Raw genomic sequence first — 18075 nt, 5'->3', positions numbered from 1 at the left:
GATAACATCACCCCGCTAACATAAGAGGAAATTGAGGACCAGGGAGGTTGCTGATAGCAAATGCATAGCAAAACAAAGATTTGAAACCCAGATTGACTTCAAGCTGGAATGGGAATCAGACCCTCTGTGATCAGGGAACCCTGAGGAGAGGCCACAGGATTTTAGGAGAGGCATGTTGTGGGAGTTGAAGGAGAAGCCTTAGAGAGCCCTGCTATAGTGGTGGCAATTCTTGAGTGGTGTCTGGGTTGAAGAGGAAAGGAAGCTAGAACATCTTAATTCTGCCTAAGAACCGTGAACTAGAGACTCCTTGGCCTTACCTCACCCCCACCCAGGGGAGACCTCACCTCCATTCAGTAGGGAGTCTTCTTGGCCCTCTGCTCTTTGTCTCCAGCCTTCAGTCTGTACTCCAATGCACTGTGTCTCTTCCACCCATTACCTAGGGCATACCATTTTCTTTGTGTTGCCCTCTTTTGTTTAGCAGGAGATCAAAGGGGAAAACCAAAGCCTGGCGGGATAGCAGGTCTCATTAGAGCTTCAAACCTTACCCCCGCCCCCTTAATACTCCTAAGCATAACCACACTTCAAAAAAGAGGGGGAGGGACTGAGGCTGTGGCTCAGTGGTAGAGGGCTTGCCTAGCATATGTGAAGCACTGGGTTTGATTCTCAGCACCACATATATAAGTAAATGAATAAAAATAAAGGTCTATACAGCTAAAAAATATTTTTTTAAAAAGAGGGGGAGACTTGGGATCTGGTAAGGTATATCCTTTTTTTTTTCCCCATCTGATTTGCAAATGTAAGTTTGTGAAAATCCTCCAAGGGGGTATAGCTCAAATTCTAAAATAATCATTTATTATATTCACTACTTATATGTGGTCAAGAATTCAGATAGTGGCTGGGTCTGTAGCTCTGTTAGAATGCTCACCCAGCATGTGCGAGCACTGGGGGAAAAAAAAATTGAACAGGATGGTTTGTGTCTGCTCCACAGTATCTGGACATCAAAAGGCAGGTGGTAACTTGACAGCTGAGTACTGAAATCACCCGGGGGTTTGCTTTCCCACGTGTCTAGTTGAAGCTGGTTGTTAACTAGGACCTTAGGGTTGTGAACCAGAACATTTATACAACCCAGGGTACCTCACAACATCACAACGTTGGTCATAGGACAAGCTGGGTTCCAAAAGCAGGCATCCTAAGAAGGAGCAAAGCGGAATCCGTTCTGCCTTTTCTGACCTATATTTGGAAGTCCCATGGTGTCAAACACGCCACATTCTGTTTGTCAAGGCAGTCTCATAAACTTACCAATTTCAAGGTGAAATTGCTTCCACCTCTTGACAGGGGAATAGCAAGGTACTGGAAATATGGCCAGTTTTTTGAATCACAGTCTGGCACAGCCTTTCATTTTTCCCTTTGAAACTAGTGGACACCTCCAAGGAAAAGAAAGGATTCCCCAATACTGGGATTATTCTAGGCTGTTTTCCTCCTCAGTCTTGGCTCCACAATTTCTCACTGCCCTGATAAGTTTTAAAATGTTTTTCTTGCCATGCATCACCATGCATGCCTGTAATCACCAGCTCAGGAGTCCGAGGCAGGAGGATTGTGATTTTTTTGAGCCAGCCTCAGCAACTTAATGAGGCCCTAACCAACTCAGTGAGACCCTGTTTCTAAAAAAAAAAAAAAAAAAAAAAATGCAAAAGAGGACTGGGGATGTGGTTAAATACCCCTGAGTTCCATCTCCAGTGCAGAAAATAGATAGATAGATAGAGAAAAATGTTTTCCAATTTTTCTAGTTCTCAATGGAGAAAGAATTGCTACCCAATAGCCCAGTCAGAGGGGAGACTTGGCCAGTGCTTTTAGAATGTACACAATAAAAAATCTGCAACCCCAAAGCAACATACCACCTGTTTCTTCTACAAACAATAAACACTGTACAGCTGTCATGAAGTTTTAAAAATATGTGAGAAATACTTTTTAATAACAATGACAAATGTATACAGATTACAACCTCATTAAATATGTGTGTTAATGTGGAGAAATATTGGAATTGTCTATGGAGAGAGTTGTTTGAAAATCAAAAGCAGTTTTTAAACTTTTTTTTAAGTTAATCTCTAATTTTCTTTCCAACTTTTTATTATAAAAACTTTCTCACCTTTTTTAAAAAATATTTTTTTAGTTATTGATGGATATTTTTAAATTTTATTTATTTGCTTTTATGTGGTGCTGAAAAATTGAACCAGAGCCTCACACATGCTAGGCAAACGTTCTACCACTGAGCCACAACCCCAGCTCCCAACTTTCACCTTTTTAAACATTTCTTTTTCAGCAGAATCCAGAAATGTTCTGCTGAGCTACATCCCAAATATCTTTTTCAAATATTTTATTTTGAGACAGGGTCCTGCTAAGTTGCCTTCTGCTTCAGCCTCCCAAGTTGCTGGGATTACAGGTGTGCACCACCATGCCCACCTAATAAAAAGAATTTTTACAGCAAACACCTGCATAACTGCTGCTTTGATTCTCCATTGACATTTTAATATACTCAATTAATCATACATTATACTAAATTAATCCATCTTATTTTTGATGCATTTCAAAGTAAGTTGCAGAATCAGTATACCACTCCTTAATGACTTCAGAATTCATTTCATTAACTGGAGTTCATTATTTGTACCTTTTGTCTTTCAGGCAAAATCTTATACAATGCAATATACAGATATTGTGTACGCTTGGTAATTTTTTGACCAATGCATGCACCTGTAGTGATATTTAAAAATCAGAACTGGAGGGTGGACTTTAGCTCAGTGGTAGAGTGCTTGCCTAGCATGCATGAGACTCTAGATACTGCAAAAGAGAGAGGGAAAAAAATCTGAAAAATGGAAAGTTCTCATTCTGATTTTTATTTGTATATTTATGTATTTTGTAAATGAAACCCAGAGCCTCACACAAGGCAAATGCTCTACCACTGAGCTACATCTCAACCCCTTTTTCCAAATCTTATTGTTCAGTTGATATTAGTGTAAAATGTCTTCTACTGTGAGCAAATGAATAGCAGGCCTGTGCCTATGATGTTGGCCTGGGCTGAGAAATTGTTCAGTGGATGGGATTGAGGCAGAGAATCTGAAAGTATTTGTCATCCTAGATTAGGAATATCAGTGGTAGTGTAGAATGAAAGTCGGGACAAAGGCTCGTATAAAACACATCAGGGCAAGGAGGCTGCTTGTCTTGTCTTTTAGATATAAAACTCTAGCAAGTGACCATTAGGACAGGGGCCTAAAAAGGCACTTGGTTCACATTTACTTCAACTTTCTATCATATTGACTTGCTTCATTTTCATTACAGCACTTAGGAAATGTTCTTGTTCGTTTGTTTATTGTCTGTTTCCAGAATGTAAGCTCCTCAGAGCAGAGGCCTCTTCTGTCTTATTCCCTGCAGCATCCAGCACATGGTCTGTACTCAAGAAGAATTTGTTGAGAGAATGACTCATTGTTCTACTTTCTAGGTGGGGAAAGGAGGCCCAAAAGAGGGGAAGTAACTTGCCTAAAGGAGGAAGAATACTTTCATCCTCCAGCTGTCCGTCTAGTTCAGTCCTTTGCTCATGAACCCTGATTGTTGAGATACCTATGGGGTGACTGAAAAGTGCCTACCCTTCTATGTACCCCATGGGCTGGGTCTAAGGCAGAACTGGAAGCAAGAGGGCTGTAGCTTCCCATTTGGGTGGGCCTGGGTCTGGAAAGCCTGTCTCTCTCCCCTCCCTGTTTTTCTCTTTTCCTATCCTTTCCCAAGACAACCCATAACTCTACTGAGGGAAAGTGGGTTGGGGGGAGGGTAGCTTCTGGACACTCCAGGAATTGGGTAGGATGTTGGGCTAGGCAAGTCTCCACAGGTAGGCAGCGAGGATGGGACTCTGTTCTCTTCTGATGGAAACAGTCTGTGCAGTTCCTGTATTGAATCTTCCTTTCCACAGTCTCCAAAACCCTGCCTCTCCTGGTCTGATGTTCTATGTCACCTCTGCACACATACCACAAATGCTTTGATCACATTGTGCTTGTCTCATGGGGGTGGGAAGAAGCGCTTGCATTTCCTGAGAATGGGTTGCTTGCCAAGCTGTATGTGCCTATAATTCTCAGTACAGCACTGGGAGTTTCCAGGAATAGTAGTAGAGGGAGGCTCCGGTCACCCAGAACAGGACAGACTGGAAACCAGGAGTTCTCTAACTGTCACACACAACGGTAACATTTTCCCCAGGCTGGTCAGATGGGACAGGGGTTCTTTATATGGTCTAGATGGGGTAGGGGTTCTTTATATGGTCTCAAGGATGACAACTTAATAATTTTTAAATTTTTTTTCTTTAGTGCTGGGGAGTGAATCAGGTCCTCACACATGGAGCTACATCCCCAGCCTTTTTTTGAGACAATCTCCAGCCCCCAAAGTTTCTGAGGCTGGCCTTGAACTTGCCATCCTCCTGCCTCAGTCTCCTGAGTCACTGGGATTATAGTCATATGCCACCACACCTGGAAATAGCTATTCTAATTAATAAATATAAGTTGTTTCCTTGCCCCTCTTGTGGGTCCATGGTGAGATGCTGTGTCTGTATATTCTATACAAAGTGCTTGTCCTTTCCCTTTGTAAACTATATTTGATGTGGATTAAACCAATATGAACAGCTTACATATATTTATAATATATATTTAAGTAGCCAACCCCTTTTATGTTAATATAAATAAATTCAAATGAAAATAAATAAAAGAAACATTAAGAAATAAATGTCAGATATAGATGAGATAAAACCATGCTGGTGTGGTTGCTGCGCTCCTAGCTACCCAGGTACTTCCTGCACTTACAGAATTTTTCAAGATTTTTTTTTTTTTCATACTCTTTGGGGCCTTGCACTTTTCCACTTGGTGTGCTTTTCCATTTGGAGTTTGAACTTTCCAGGAAACACGACTGTTGGATGTGTGGGCGGTGCCCTCATTGGCTGCCCCAGGGGTCTGATATTTAGGAGACAGGACAGTGGCCTCTGGGGCTGGGGCTGGGTTGTTTATCCTATCTGGCAGAGGTGCCTTGGGTATCTATCTCATTGATAACTATGTACTCTGGCCCTGCTGAAATCCCTCAAGGAGGGCTTTCCCTGCTGGGGAGGGGATGATCTGAGAGAGGCTCACCGCAACCCAGTAATCCCAGACTGTTGCTCGGGTTAGCACATACTAATTTACTCCACTAATAAATGGGAGTAGGGAGGTGCACTGAGTCCACTGTTGGTGCTCCAACAGCTGGACCTAGGGATGGAAAGGCATCAAGCTGGAAACAGCAACTGATGTGGGCTCCTTCTCCGGCGGCAATACGTTCTTGTGGTACCCTCCCCTTCCTTGAAGAGTCGAGGCTGGCCACAGGCTTTCCCTGGGGCGCTCCAAACGTGGGACTCTACCAGTCGGTTGTGTGTGAGGGGATCTCGGGGTTGGCCGGCTTGGAGGAGAGGCCTGCAGCAACCCACCCCGGGCACCGCAGGACTCCGGTCTAGGTTGAAGGATCCCCCATAACTCTTCTTGTGCCCTGCTGTGTAATCTGCTTCCAGCCACTCGCACGGCGCAGAACACCGAACGTCCAGAGGAACCCGCTGGTGACCACACCCCAAAACGTTTTACTTGCCACCTAATAGATAAGATGTAGATTAACTTGAAGCCACAGAAGACCTACCTGGTCCTGCAGCACCCACAGTGCGGCGCCTGGAAAACAGCTCCCGCCATCGCACTGACAGATGGCTTCCGGACGCCACACGAGGGACGTGATGCCCAGGGCTCCAGGAAGGGGCTCCACACCCCGTCTCTGGGTGATGCACATCCTGGTCCTCTCTGCGCTTTGATCCTCTCCCCCGCCCCCATCCCGGGCAGGCCTATGGCAAGAGGTAACCCCCGCCCCGCAGAGCACCTCGTGTAGTGTTTTCACCCACCTCCATGGCGGACCAGGACCAGTATGAGCATCTCGAAAAATGGGGAGATTTCCCTGGGGCTCGGTGGAAATGGCGTGGATTGGCTTGATGTAAGACGACACCCACGGAGCCAGGCACGATCTAGGGACTTGGCAGGTTCCTCTCCCCCTCAGTGAGACCCTTCGTCCTTTGCCTTGAAGCAATTAGGGACGGTGGGGAGCGGGGTGGGAAGGACGACGAAAGAACCACTTTTGTAGAGGGTTGGAAAGAGGGCTTTCGCTAGGTATTAGCGTGACTTGTGCCTGGCCTCATTTTCCGCCTCTGTAAGCTGGGAAGAAGGCTCACGTCCAGGGGTCTGGGGACTGTGAGGAAGCGGAAGACGGAGGTGCACTTGGCAGCCGGCACTTCTGAAACCCAACTTTCCGAGAAACACTGCGCCGCGGTGGGGCGAGCCTCTCCCGGCCTCTGAGATGCTGATACACGACTCCGCGCCCCCGGCGGCCAGCAAGCTCTCGGAAGCGCGCAAGGGCGGGGCCCACGAGGGCAGGAGACGCTCGTTCGGTGTCGACCAACCAGAGCCCGTCTCTGAACGGCCAATGAGGACGCGCCTTACAGCTAACACCGGGTCGGGAGCGAGGCTGCAGCGAGTGCGGCGCTGACAGGGACGCGCGCGCGATCCAGCTCGGACCCGGGGCCAACGCCGCCATCACCGCTGCCCACCCAGTCCGCTGCTCCGCCGGTTTCCCTCGCCATGGAGGCGAGGCCGCCGCCGCCGCCGCGGGGCTCCGGGCCGCGGGCCGGGCGGCGGCCCTGAGGGCGAGTGGCGGGCCGAGACGCAGCCGCAGAACCCAGGCGGAGGCGCCGTCCTAGTCCCCAGTGGTCCCGCCCAACGCCCGACTTGGTGAGTGTTGTGTCGCCGCCGCCCGGGTGGGCTCCGGAAGCGGGGGCAGCTTCGGGTGCGGGTGGGAGGGGTCCCCGGATCCTCCTTTTCCCGGTAGAATCCCTCCGGCTTCTGCAGTCGGATCCGGCATCCCTGCGCAGTGGGGAGGGGGAGGGGGTCCCCGGAAACATGCAGGACTGGGCACCGACCCCTCTCGTCTGCCCTGGAACTTTGCGTGCGTCCTGCCAGCGCCAGGCCAGGGCACTGCTGTAGTTCATTCTGTAAGAGGAAACTTAGAACAGCGAGAACAGCATTTGCTCTAGTTCATTTAATAGGAAGAAGGGAAAACTCCGGACAGGAGAAAATTTTGCTCTTGCAGTGACCAACTTTTCTTTTCCTTAAAGCCCCGCGCCTTTCCCGGCCGCCGCCCGTCTCCCAGGCTCCCCTCTCTGTTGCCTACTCCCAACTGTTGAGGATGCTTAGGAAGGTAAAATAGGGACTCAGAGCTGCTCAGAATTCATAGTGAGCCACTTGAGAATACACATCCCTTCCCTTTTTAATTCCGGGAAATTAAAAAATCTTTTTAAAAAAATTCTAATATATTTCTTGAAAATAAAAATTGTAATGGCAGAATTGAACCTAATGTTGAGGTTTTGTGTGTGTGTGTAGTGTGTGTGTGTATTTTGTCAGTGATGATATTGTGAGATAGGAAAACAGGAATATTCAGATCCTTTTAGGCAGAGTAAATGTCTTCAAAAAGCCTTTGCTCAGAATAGGGATTCCTGCTCTCAACCAGTCATATCTCCCCGGAGATGGTTTTACTTGCCACCTGCTAGCTGTGAGGCAGCCAGAGAACCAGAAGATGGTGGGTGAGAGGAGGACTGAGTAGGAAAGGCCGAGCATCTTCCTGCCTGGCCACTCCTTTCAAAAACACAGATCTGATGCTGTCACTTGTTTACTTAAAACCTCCTTCGCTTTCTTTTTCCCATGGGATGAATGAAGCCCAAAATGCCTTATCAGGTCAACCAAGGCCCTTGACACTCTTGCCTCAACTTACATTTTTACTTTAGACTAATCTCTCAGTTCTCTTTTCCTTCATCCCCTCCCTGGCTATTCAGAGCTTTTTGACCACTTCTAATGTTGGGAGATTTTTATTTTCTTTGATCCTCTTCCACCTGTCCCTGCTGAGCTCCATGTGTTTCTTTAAAACTCCCCTCTCACTCACTCCCCCTTATCCCCCTCTTCTCACTCTCTCTCGACCTCTGGGGAGGGCTGGGGTTGTGTAGCTCAGTGGTTGAGCGCTTGCCTCCCACGTGTGAGGCACTGGGTTCCATCCTCAGCACCACATAAAATAAATAAAGATACTGTGTTTATCTACAACTAAAAAAAAATGTATATCCTGCCCCCCCACACACACTTTTAAATTTTGAAACAGGGGCTTGCTAAGTTGCTGAGGGTCTTGCTCAATTGCTAAGACTGGCCTCAAACTTGTGATCCTCCTGTCTCAGCCTCCTAAACCGCTAGAATTACAGGCATGCTTCATCCTGCCTAGCTAGCTCTTTTCATTTGAGAAGCTTCTTAAGGGCAGGAGCTGTGTCTTGTTCACTTTTTCTTGCTGGGAAAATTCTTTCCTGGTGTCTCCTAGATCCTTTCCCAATACCAAACTTGTGTTTCCTGAAGGCCTGCTTGGAGTGCATGCCCAGGACTTTTACCACATCTGATTTCTTATCTTCTCATGTCCATCCTACCCAGCCCCCATAAATATTTGTCAGTCAAGAACCGGCACTTCCCACATCCTACTGACTTCCAATCTGCTTGACTAAAAGGCCAAAAGCCACTCACTTTTCACTTCTGTCTGCCTAAAGTGATCTTACTCATGTGCATTGATGGGTACCATCAATGATCCCCATTGGCTATTCACTGTATACCTTGTAGCCACTTATTTAGCATGTGGATGAAATACTGAACCAGAAAAGCAAACCCTCTTACTTAACTATATTCGTGGGCCTTCTATTTGCAAGGCTTAGTGCTTGGGATACAAAATGAAAGTGATGAAGTCATGCCCTTACCTTGAAGGAGCTCACTCTAGTGCAGGGCAGGGAGATGTTAATAAATAATGGCATTACAGATATTACTAGAATGTAACAATAATCTGTTGTTGCCTGTGACAGGGTTGACGTGAATTCTTTCATTTAATTCTTTCAGTGGTGGAAACTGAGGCCTTACAGTTGAAGGTATAGTCAGATGAAGTTATAGTCAGGATTTGAATCTTGATAGTCTATTTCCAGAACCTCTGCCAGGTTGTGCAGGGGACAGTCCCTCCCTCCTTAGGTGGGAAAACTTTCTTGGGATGGGCCTTTAGTCCTGAAGGGAGCATGGAAGTTTGTGCATGGTGAACAGTGCACATAGGAAAGAGAGCAGCACCAGCAGGCTTGGAGGGAGAAGGACTTACTGTCCTTGGGAACTGGGAAGAGGTTAAACAGGTGATTGGGTAAAGTTAAGAGGGTTGGGAGATGAGATTAGGGTCAGCTTGAAGTATATGTAGTGTGTTTAAGTTTAAGCACTGGAAGAGTCACTGTAGGAAGAATTTAAAGGTGGTCAGGGACTTTGAGTGGGCTTTGTAAAGGTCACTTGGGCACATTTGGGGCTAATACTGATACCTGTGCAATTTAGGAGGCAGTGACCAGACCCTACCCAGGTAAAATCATATCCTTTTAGACCCAAAGGAAGGTATAAAGAGAATTCTGCTCAGTTTTGGGAAAATATATTTAATGAGTATGAGAGAGAAATTCCAGCAGTATGAAAGGGTATTTAGAGAAACAAATTGCCCTCCTGTTTGGACCCCAAGTCTCTTGTCTCCTAACCTCTTCTCCAGGGATGGCTGAAGTTTCCAGTTGTGACCCTTCTATAGACACTGTTCCTTTATAATGCTTCAACATAGAACAAATTCCACCATGATACAGACCAGTCACACCTTTTAAAAAATTAACATATTTAGGGCTGGGGATATGGCTCAATGGTAGATGCTTGAGGCCCTGGGCTTCATCCTCAGCACCGGGGAAAAAACAAAAACAAAGCATATTTAGGAAATTATTTCAAATCAGTACCTATAGAATTGTTCATTCTTTGTATTGACATTACCTTATTTTATTGTATGACTGTGTATTTGCACATGTATCTTTATGTATTTATAAGTAGTCTTCATGTTAAACATTTGTTTCCATATTTTTCTCTTACAGCAGTGCAATACAAAGTACATATTTTTTTATGAGCTCATGTATAAAATTTTCTGAACAGAATGCTTTTAGAAGTGGAACTACTGGGTCAAAAGGTGTGTCCATTTTTTCATTTTAAACGTGGTCAAATTACCACTCTTTGAGGTAATTCTACCAATTTATTCTCTCCCCCAAAATGTGAGTGTGTCTCAATGGATTGTCATCAGAATATCTAGCAGGATCACCTGGGATACTTTTTCAACTTCCACATACCTACCCTTCTCTTAGCAGCCACTGGCACTCATGTCATTCTAGCCTGTTTATTTTATTTATTTAAGGCAGCGTAATGCATTACAATAATACATATTTAGAGCACAATTTTTCATGGTTGTATACAAAGTATATTCATATCAATTCATGTCTTCATACATATACTTTGGATAATAATGATCATCACGTTCCACCATCGTTTCTAACCCCATGCCCCCTCCCTTTACCTCTAACTCCTCTGCCCTCTCTAGAGTTGTCTATTCCTTCCAAGCTCCCTCTCCCTATTCTAGCCTATTTCTTTTAATTTACTGAGGGCCACATTGAGGCTCAGAAAGATCAGAGTGACTTGTACAGGAAAAGCAGTGTTGGGTGGTGATGGCTTATGTTTTGCAGCTCTGATATTTGTGTGTGACCATTATCTTTCTGGAGGCACTTAGCAATTTGTAAACATTGTTGCATTATTTTTCTTTATGTGAAAAAAATGAGATGCAGGTGAAGTTGAGTTAATAGCTGGGAAGTTGGCCAGATATAGAATCTTGTTTTTTTTCAGTTCCAGCATAGTAACTAGTAAATGTTTTCAAATGCTAAAGGGGAGAAATTTTTTTTTGTGTGTGTGTAAATGCAACAAAAATAGCAATAGTATAATACAAAGTTAATAAAGCTGAGCAGAAACTCACAAATAACCCAGTGTTAAAATTTGTTTTAATATATTTTCTACTGAAAAGATAATCCATTAAGTATAAAATTATATTTACTCTAAATTTATCTGTTTGTGTCCGTGTATATTGATTTTTTTTAGTTGTAGTCAGTACATACAGATAATTTTTGAATTGTTGAATAGCATAAAATATTTTATATTTACTCATTTATATGTCTTTATTATTTTAAATTATAGTATTGCATGCATCAACAGCTGTAGTTTGTACAGTCTGTTTATTTTTTCCTTTTTTACTGTTATAATTGGTGCTTTATAAATCTGAGTGCCCTTGTTCAAATACTTCTTTTTTTTTTTTGCATTATTTTCTTGGACCCTTACCCCTCCAGTATGCTCACTGTATCAGAGGAATATTTTATTGCTGAATTGTTACCTTTAAAGGTTGAACTACTTTACAACACTGTCAGCAATTTTATATGGCCCTGATTCTTGACAACACAGCTAGTGCTATCACAAACAAAAACCTAATATTTAATTATTTTATTAATTTAAAAGAAATGTTGATTGAGAAAAGTTTAATTTTCTTTTCTTTTTTTCCCCCCAGTACTGAAGATCAGACCTAGGACCTTGTACATCCTAGGCAAGTGTTCTACCACTGGGTTACATTCCCAACCCTTTATTTAAAAAAAAAAAAAAAAAAAAAAAAAAAATATATATATATATATATATATATATATATATATGTATGTATATATATATGTATGTAGTTGTTGATAGACCTTTATTTTATTTATTTATATATGGTGCTGAGAATCGAACCCAGTGCCTCCTACATGCCAGATAAGCCCTTCTGCTCAGCCCCAGCCCCCTCAACCCTTTTTTAAGTTGATTTTGAGACAGGGTCTTGCTAAGTTGCCAGACTGACCTTGAACTTATGATCCTCCTACCTCCTACCTCAGCCTATAGCTGGGAGAGATTATAGATATAATTTACATTTACTGAATGAGACAGATATTAGGAAAATATAGAATGGATCATATTGACATAAAATGTAAGACTAGATGCTGTTCTGTTGAATATAGAACTTTGTGCTAGGAGGAGGAGATACCCCAGAGTAACATGGATATGATTTCTGTCCTCATGGCACTTAAGGGTTAGTGCAGTAGACAGAAATTAATCACTTTGTGGTAATTATAGATGTGGTGGATGTAATCAGAGGAGAAGAATAAGGTGTCTAGGGAGTGCCAGAGAAGTTCAACAGTTAAGCAACATTTGCAAAAGCCCTGAGCTGGGAAGGGATTTGGTAGCTCAGGGCAGCGCTTCTCTTACTTGAATGTGCACATGAACCATCTGGGCATCTTGTTAAAATGCCAAGTCCTGATTCAGTAGATCCGGGTGGGACTTGGGATTCTGCATTGCTAACCACCTCCTGGGTGAGACGGATGCTGCTGGTGGGTGGATCACACTTGGTGGAGCAAGGCCTAATTGAGAGGTTGGTGAGCACCTGAAACTGACTGATCATGGTGAGCAGGAAGTGGCAGGTGGCTTGCTGTGACATTGGAGCCATAATTCTCTGCCCTGACTGTGCTTTTAAATTAACCAGGGTTAATTTAAAAAAAGAAAAAATAGTCATGCAAATGCCACACCCCTGATCGTTTTTATTTAATTGGCCATAGATAGGGCCTGAGAATGTGTGTATATATTTTAATTTTGCAGGTGATTCTAATGTGTCAGGGTTGAGAGCCACTGGACTGGAGAGAGGCAGAAGTCAGAGTTGAGGGCCTCATGTGCATACATGGATTTTGGACTTTATGTTGAAGGCAAAGCTAAGCCACTGAAGGATTTTAAGCAGGAGATCGAGCCCGTCTGATCTGCAATTGTAAAAATTCACTATGGCTGCAGTCTAGAGCAGTAGTTTTCAGAGAGGTGGATATGACAGTTTACTGAGGTGCTGGAAGAAATTTTGAATTTTCATTCATTTTTGTCTAAAAAAAATAAAATAAAACATTTAATTTAGGGATTGTCATTGGCATATTCTTGAGTGTATAGATTACATAATGTTAGTGTTAATGTTCAAGTACAGAATTTTGGGTGTCCTGAAGGAAGAGAGGGAGTTCTTCAGTGAGCAGAGTTATACTCATCCATTCAGTGGATTGCAGTTTTTTGTTTTGTTTGGTTTGGTTTTGATAGTACTGTTGGACCCCTGGCCTTGTACATGCTAGGCACACACTCAATCATTGAGCCATATCCCTAACCCTTTTTATTTTATTTATTTTTGTCATACTGGGCATTGAACCTAGGGCCTCACACACTGAGCTATATCTCTAGTCCTTTATTTTGAGACAGGGTCTCATGAAGTTGCCCATGCTGGCTTTGAAGAGATTGTACATTCCTTTGATTTATATCTGTATGCCTTCATCTATCCCAATAAATCTTAAATTTGGTCTTCTCTTGTTATCTAATAATTCTTGGAAGTTCTGTTCATGATTTCTTAACATCATCTCTCTGTGGTCAACTCTATTTTCAAAATTATATATTTTGTCTGCATTCCCTGAGGTTCTGTCTTCCAGTTGGTTTAGTCTGTTGGTGATGCTTTCTATTGAATTTTTAATTTGGTTTATTGTTTCCTTCATTTTAAGGATTTCTGCTTGTTTTTTCCTCTTTATTGAAGTGATCTTTCACTTTCTGTATTTTCTCTGATTTTATTCCTTATACTGTCTTTACTTTGCAGATCAATTTAACTGTGTACATTCTAAACTCCTTCTCTGACATTGCTTCCACTTTGGTGTCAGTGGATTCTGTTATTGGAGTATCTTGGTTTGTTTGGGACAATTTGTTTCCTTTTTCATATTGTTTGTATGTCTACCCATCTAACAGTGTGGATCTGAGGCAGTTAAGTTTCTACCCTGTGGACTTACAGTGTCCCTGAATGTTTCCAGTACTTCACTTATGGAGAAGCTGCCTATCTGCTTTCTTGGTTTCATGGCATGGCACAGAGCAGCCAGAAACTCAACCTCCTCTATTCCGCCATCTTGTAAAACCTCCCCAGGCTGGCTTTGAACTTGTGATCCTCCTCCCTCAGCTTCCCCAGTAGTTGGGGATACAAGCATATGCTATGACACACACTTGCAACATATTGTTTATTTATTCACTTTTCATTAAACTAACCTGCAAAGGTTTCAAAATGGATCTGCAAAGAAACCAATGATTGAAGAAAGAACTGATAATGCAAGCACAAGCAAACAAATAAGACGGCAGAGCTGATATTAGTCTTCTGTTATGAACTCTTGATTAACTATTAAATTACATTAAAGAAATGTACTCATTAATATGGAGAATAGAAGCTTTTATGAAATATGGATTTATAAGAAGCTTTTATGAAATATGAATTTATAGCCTTCGTTATTAATAGGAATCTTTCATTAAAACAACCTTGAGATGGTAATTAATAAAATAGAGGGCTATCACCAGTACCAAGGCATTTGAAAACTAAACATCTGGAATATAAAGAGTTGCCCACCCCTTTCCCCAGGGTTGAGGATGCTAAGGATGTGCTATACCACTGAGCCACACCTCAGCCCCTACTTTTTTTGGTGCCAAGGACTAGACCCAGATGCACTTAACCACTGAGCCAGATCCCCAGCCTGTTTTTGTGTTTTATTTTGAGACAGGGTCTCATTAAATTGTTAAGGCTGACTTTGAACTTGTGATCCTCCTACCCCAGCTTCCTGGGCCACTACTTAGCTCATAAACCAATGCACCTACCTACTTTTTTTTTTTTTTTTTTTTTTTAAATGATGTTTAAAGTTATAAGCTATTCAATCAAGTGCTTTGCAGAATTTCTGGTTCTTATGAAAGACAAAAAGGCACATACCATTAGCAGGTTCTTCTCTTACCCCCCAGGCCCACTTAAACAAGCAAGATTGATTAATACATGGAAAATTACTTATCAAGAAGCCAAAATGCATTCCTTTTTCACTAAATAATGTTGGAGGATGCATAGGAAACATTGCTGAATTTGTGAACAAATAATATTAGAATAAATTTGATTCCTGTGGCATGTTCCTGTAATCCCAGATATGTGGAAAACTGAGGCAGGAGGATCCTGAGTTTGAGACTAGCTTGACTCTCATTCTAATAAGACCTTATCTCTAAATAAATAAGTATTTGAACAAAGTTTGCAGTGTGGGAGGTTTGGTATACAATGAGTCCAGGGCTGCAGGTATAGCTCAGTGATAGAGTGCTTGTCTAGCATGTGCCAGGCCCTGGGTTTGATTCCCAGCACTGGGAGGGAAAAAAAAAAAAAAAAAGATTAAGCAGCTTTAAGCATGTATTACTAGAGTCTTTTTGATAATTGAATTCGGAAAGAACCACTTCTTTTGTGAGCTACTCTTTTTTCTTTTTAAATATTTATTTTTTAGTTATAGGTAGAGACAAAACTTTATTTCATTATGTGGTGCTGAGGATCGAACCCAGAGCTTCATGCATACTAGGCAAGTGCTCTACCTCTTAGCCACAACCCCAGCCCCTGGAAGACATACTCTTAATAGTGAATAATTCTTATTAAGAACATTGTTATTTGGAATAAGTGTCTAAGTGAAAACTACTGACAAAACAGTTACTTTGATTAAAAGAGAAATTCATTCATTGCCTTTTAATGGGCAAGCTGTCGAATCAGGTTGTCCTTTGTTAGTTGTGTTGTGTTAGAGTTGTTGATGACTTATTTTCTTTTTAAAAAATGCCAGCTGGCCAGGTATGGTGGCACATACCTGTAATCCCAGCAACTTGTGAGGCCAGCACAGGAAGATTGCAAGTTTGAGGCCAGCCTTGGCAATTTGATGAAACCTTGTCTTAAAATAAAAGAATGTAAAAGGGACTGGAAATGGTAGCTCAGTGATAGGGCACCCCTAGCTAGGTTCCATTCCCAGTACTGCAAAAAAGAAAAAAGGCTAAAAGGAAAAAAAAAAAAAAAACTCAGCTGTTGGTCTCCTTTCTCAGCTGTTGGTCTCCTGACACCCTCTCCACATCTTTTAAAAATTTCTTCTCTCAATCTAACTTCCATGTATGAGAGAAAACATCCTACTCTTGACTTCCAGAGTCTGGCTTATTTCATGATGTTCTCTAGTTTCATCCATTTACCAGCAAATGACATAATTTCATTCTTCTTTATGGCTGAATAAAACTCCATTGTGTATATATACCACATTTTATTTATTCATTTATCTGTTGACAGTTGCTTTAACTTGCCTTTTGTGAATTGTGCTGCTCCAAACACTGGTATACATGTATCATTGTAGTATGCTGATGTTAGTTCTTTTGAATAAATACCAAGGAGTGGAATAGCTGGGTCATGGGGTGATTTCATTTTTAGACTTTTGAAGAATCTCCATACTGCTTTCCAAAGTGGTTGTACTAATTTGCACTCCTACCAACCATATACCTTTTCCCTCACGTCATTGTCAGTATTTATTATTATTTGTATTCTTTTATTTTCCTTTGATACCAGGGGTTGAACCCAGGGGCACTTAACCACTGAGCCACATCCCCACCCTTTTTTATTTTTTTATTTTGAGACAGGGTCTTGCTAAGTTGCTTAGAGCCTTAGCCTCCAGATTTGCTGGGATTACTGGTGGGTACCACCACTCCTGGCTATTATTTGTGTTCTTTGATTTCTATTCTAACTGGTGTGAGATGAAATCTCAGTGTAGTTTTTGGTAGCCATTTTCCTGACTGCTAAGGATGTTGAACATTTTTTCACATTATTTGTTGGCCATTCATATTTCTTCTTTTGAGCAATGTCTGTTTAGATCATTTAACCATTCATTGGTTGGGTTGTTTTGAGGTGTTTTTTTGAGTTCTTTATAATACTCTAGATGCTAATCACCTCTTGGAAGCAAAGCTGGCAAAGATTTTCTCCCAGTGTCTTCTCTTTTCACATTCTTAATTTTTTCCTTTGCGGTGCAGAAGTTTTTTGATGCCATCCCCCTTAATGATTTTTGGTTTTCTTTCCCTCCCTCCCTCCCTCTCTCCCTTTCTTCTTTCCTTCCTTCCTTTTTGAACCAGGGATTGAAGCCAGGGGCACTTAACCATTGAGCCACATCCCCAGTCCATTTTATTTTGAGACAGAGTCTTGCTAAATTGCTTAGGGCCTAGCTAAGTTGCTGAGGCTGTCTTTGAACTTGAGATCCTCCTGCTTCAGCCTTTGGAGCAACTAGGATTATGGGGAGGTGCCACTATGCTAGCACTTGGTTTTATTTCTTGAGGATATCTAGAGGGAAGGAGGAGGGGAGACAATGGGGAGGTACTGGGAATGAAATCTACCAAATGTGCTATGTCTACATACAAATATACCATAATGAATCTCACTTATATGTAATTATAATGTAGTCATTAAAATAATAATGTTAATGACAGTGGGAGATCAGTAGAGTAGAGGAAGCAAATTAGTGGGAGAGAGGAGGGAAAGGGAAAAATACTGGGGAATGAGATTGACCAAATTATGTTATATGCATGTATGTATCCCATTATTATGTATAATTATAATGCATCAGTAAAAAAAAAAAAAAAAAGCCAACTGTTGCCAGGTGCAGTGGCACACATACCTATAATCCCAGCTATTTGGGAGACTGACAAGGAATATTATGAGTTCAAGGCCAGGCTGGGCAATTTAGTGAGACACTGTCTCAAAATGAAAAATAAAGCTAGGCACACTGGTATACCCCTATAATCCCAGTGACTCAGGAGGCTGAAACAGGAGGTTTGCAAGTTTGAAACCAGCCTCAGCAATTAGCAAGGCTCTGTGTCAAGTTAAAAAATAAAAAAGGGCTGGGGGTGTAGCTCATTGGTAAAGTACCAATAAAGTAAAATATATACACACACATAATAATAATAATAATAATAATAATAATAATAATAATGATAGTAACAACAGCAGCATATATTAATTAACTTAAAAATGATGACTGTTTAGGACTGGGGATGTAGTTTAGTGTAGAGCACTTGCCTAGCATGGGTGAAGTCAGCTTTACTGAAATATAATTTACATACCATAAAATTCTGTGGTTTTTAGTGCATTTATAGAGTTGTACAATCATAACCGTCATCTTATTTAAGGGCATTTTTATCACTCCAAAAA

At 42.0% G+C, this 18075-nt stretch overlaps 1 protein-coding gene across 3 annotated transcripts in view; it reads left to right on the top strand.

Moving 5' to 3' along the window:
* The first annotated feature begins 6554 nt into the window (after positions 1 to 6554).
* The window catches only part of Ptpra (protein tyrosine phosphatase receptor type A), a 120590-nt gene continuing 109069 nt past the window's right edge, over positions 6555 to 18075 (top strand). For all 3 annotated transcript variants that reach the window (XM_076851622.2, XM_076851619.2, XM_076851618.2), the window contains exon 1: positions 6555 to 6821. The gene's annotated coding sequence lies outside the window, so the exon portion shown is untranslated. The remainder of the gene's footprint in view (positions 6822 to 18075) is intronic.

The sequence above is a fragment of the Callospermophilus lateralis genome, chromosome 3 (genome assembly GCF_048772815.1).
Source record: "Callospermophilus lateralis isolate mCalLat2 chromosome 3, mCalLat2.hap1, whole genome shotgun sequence".
NCBI classification, from domain to species: domain Eukaryota; kingdom Metazoa; phylum Chordata; class Mammalia; order Rodentia; family Sciuridae; genus Callospermophilus; species Callospermophilus lateralis.
The sequence above is the reverse complement of the archived record's forward strand: the minus strand, read 5'-3'. Positions and strand labels throughout refer to the sequence as shown.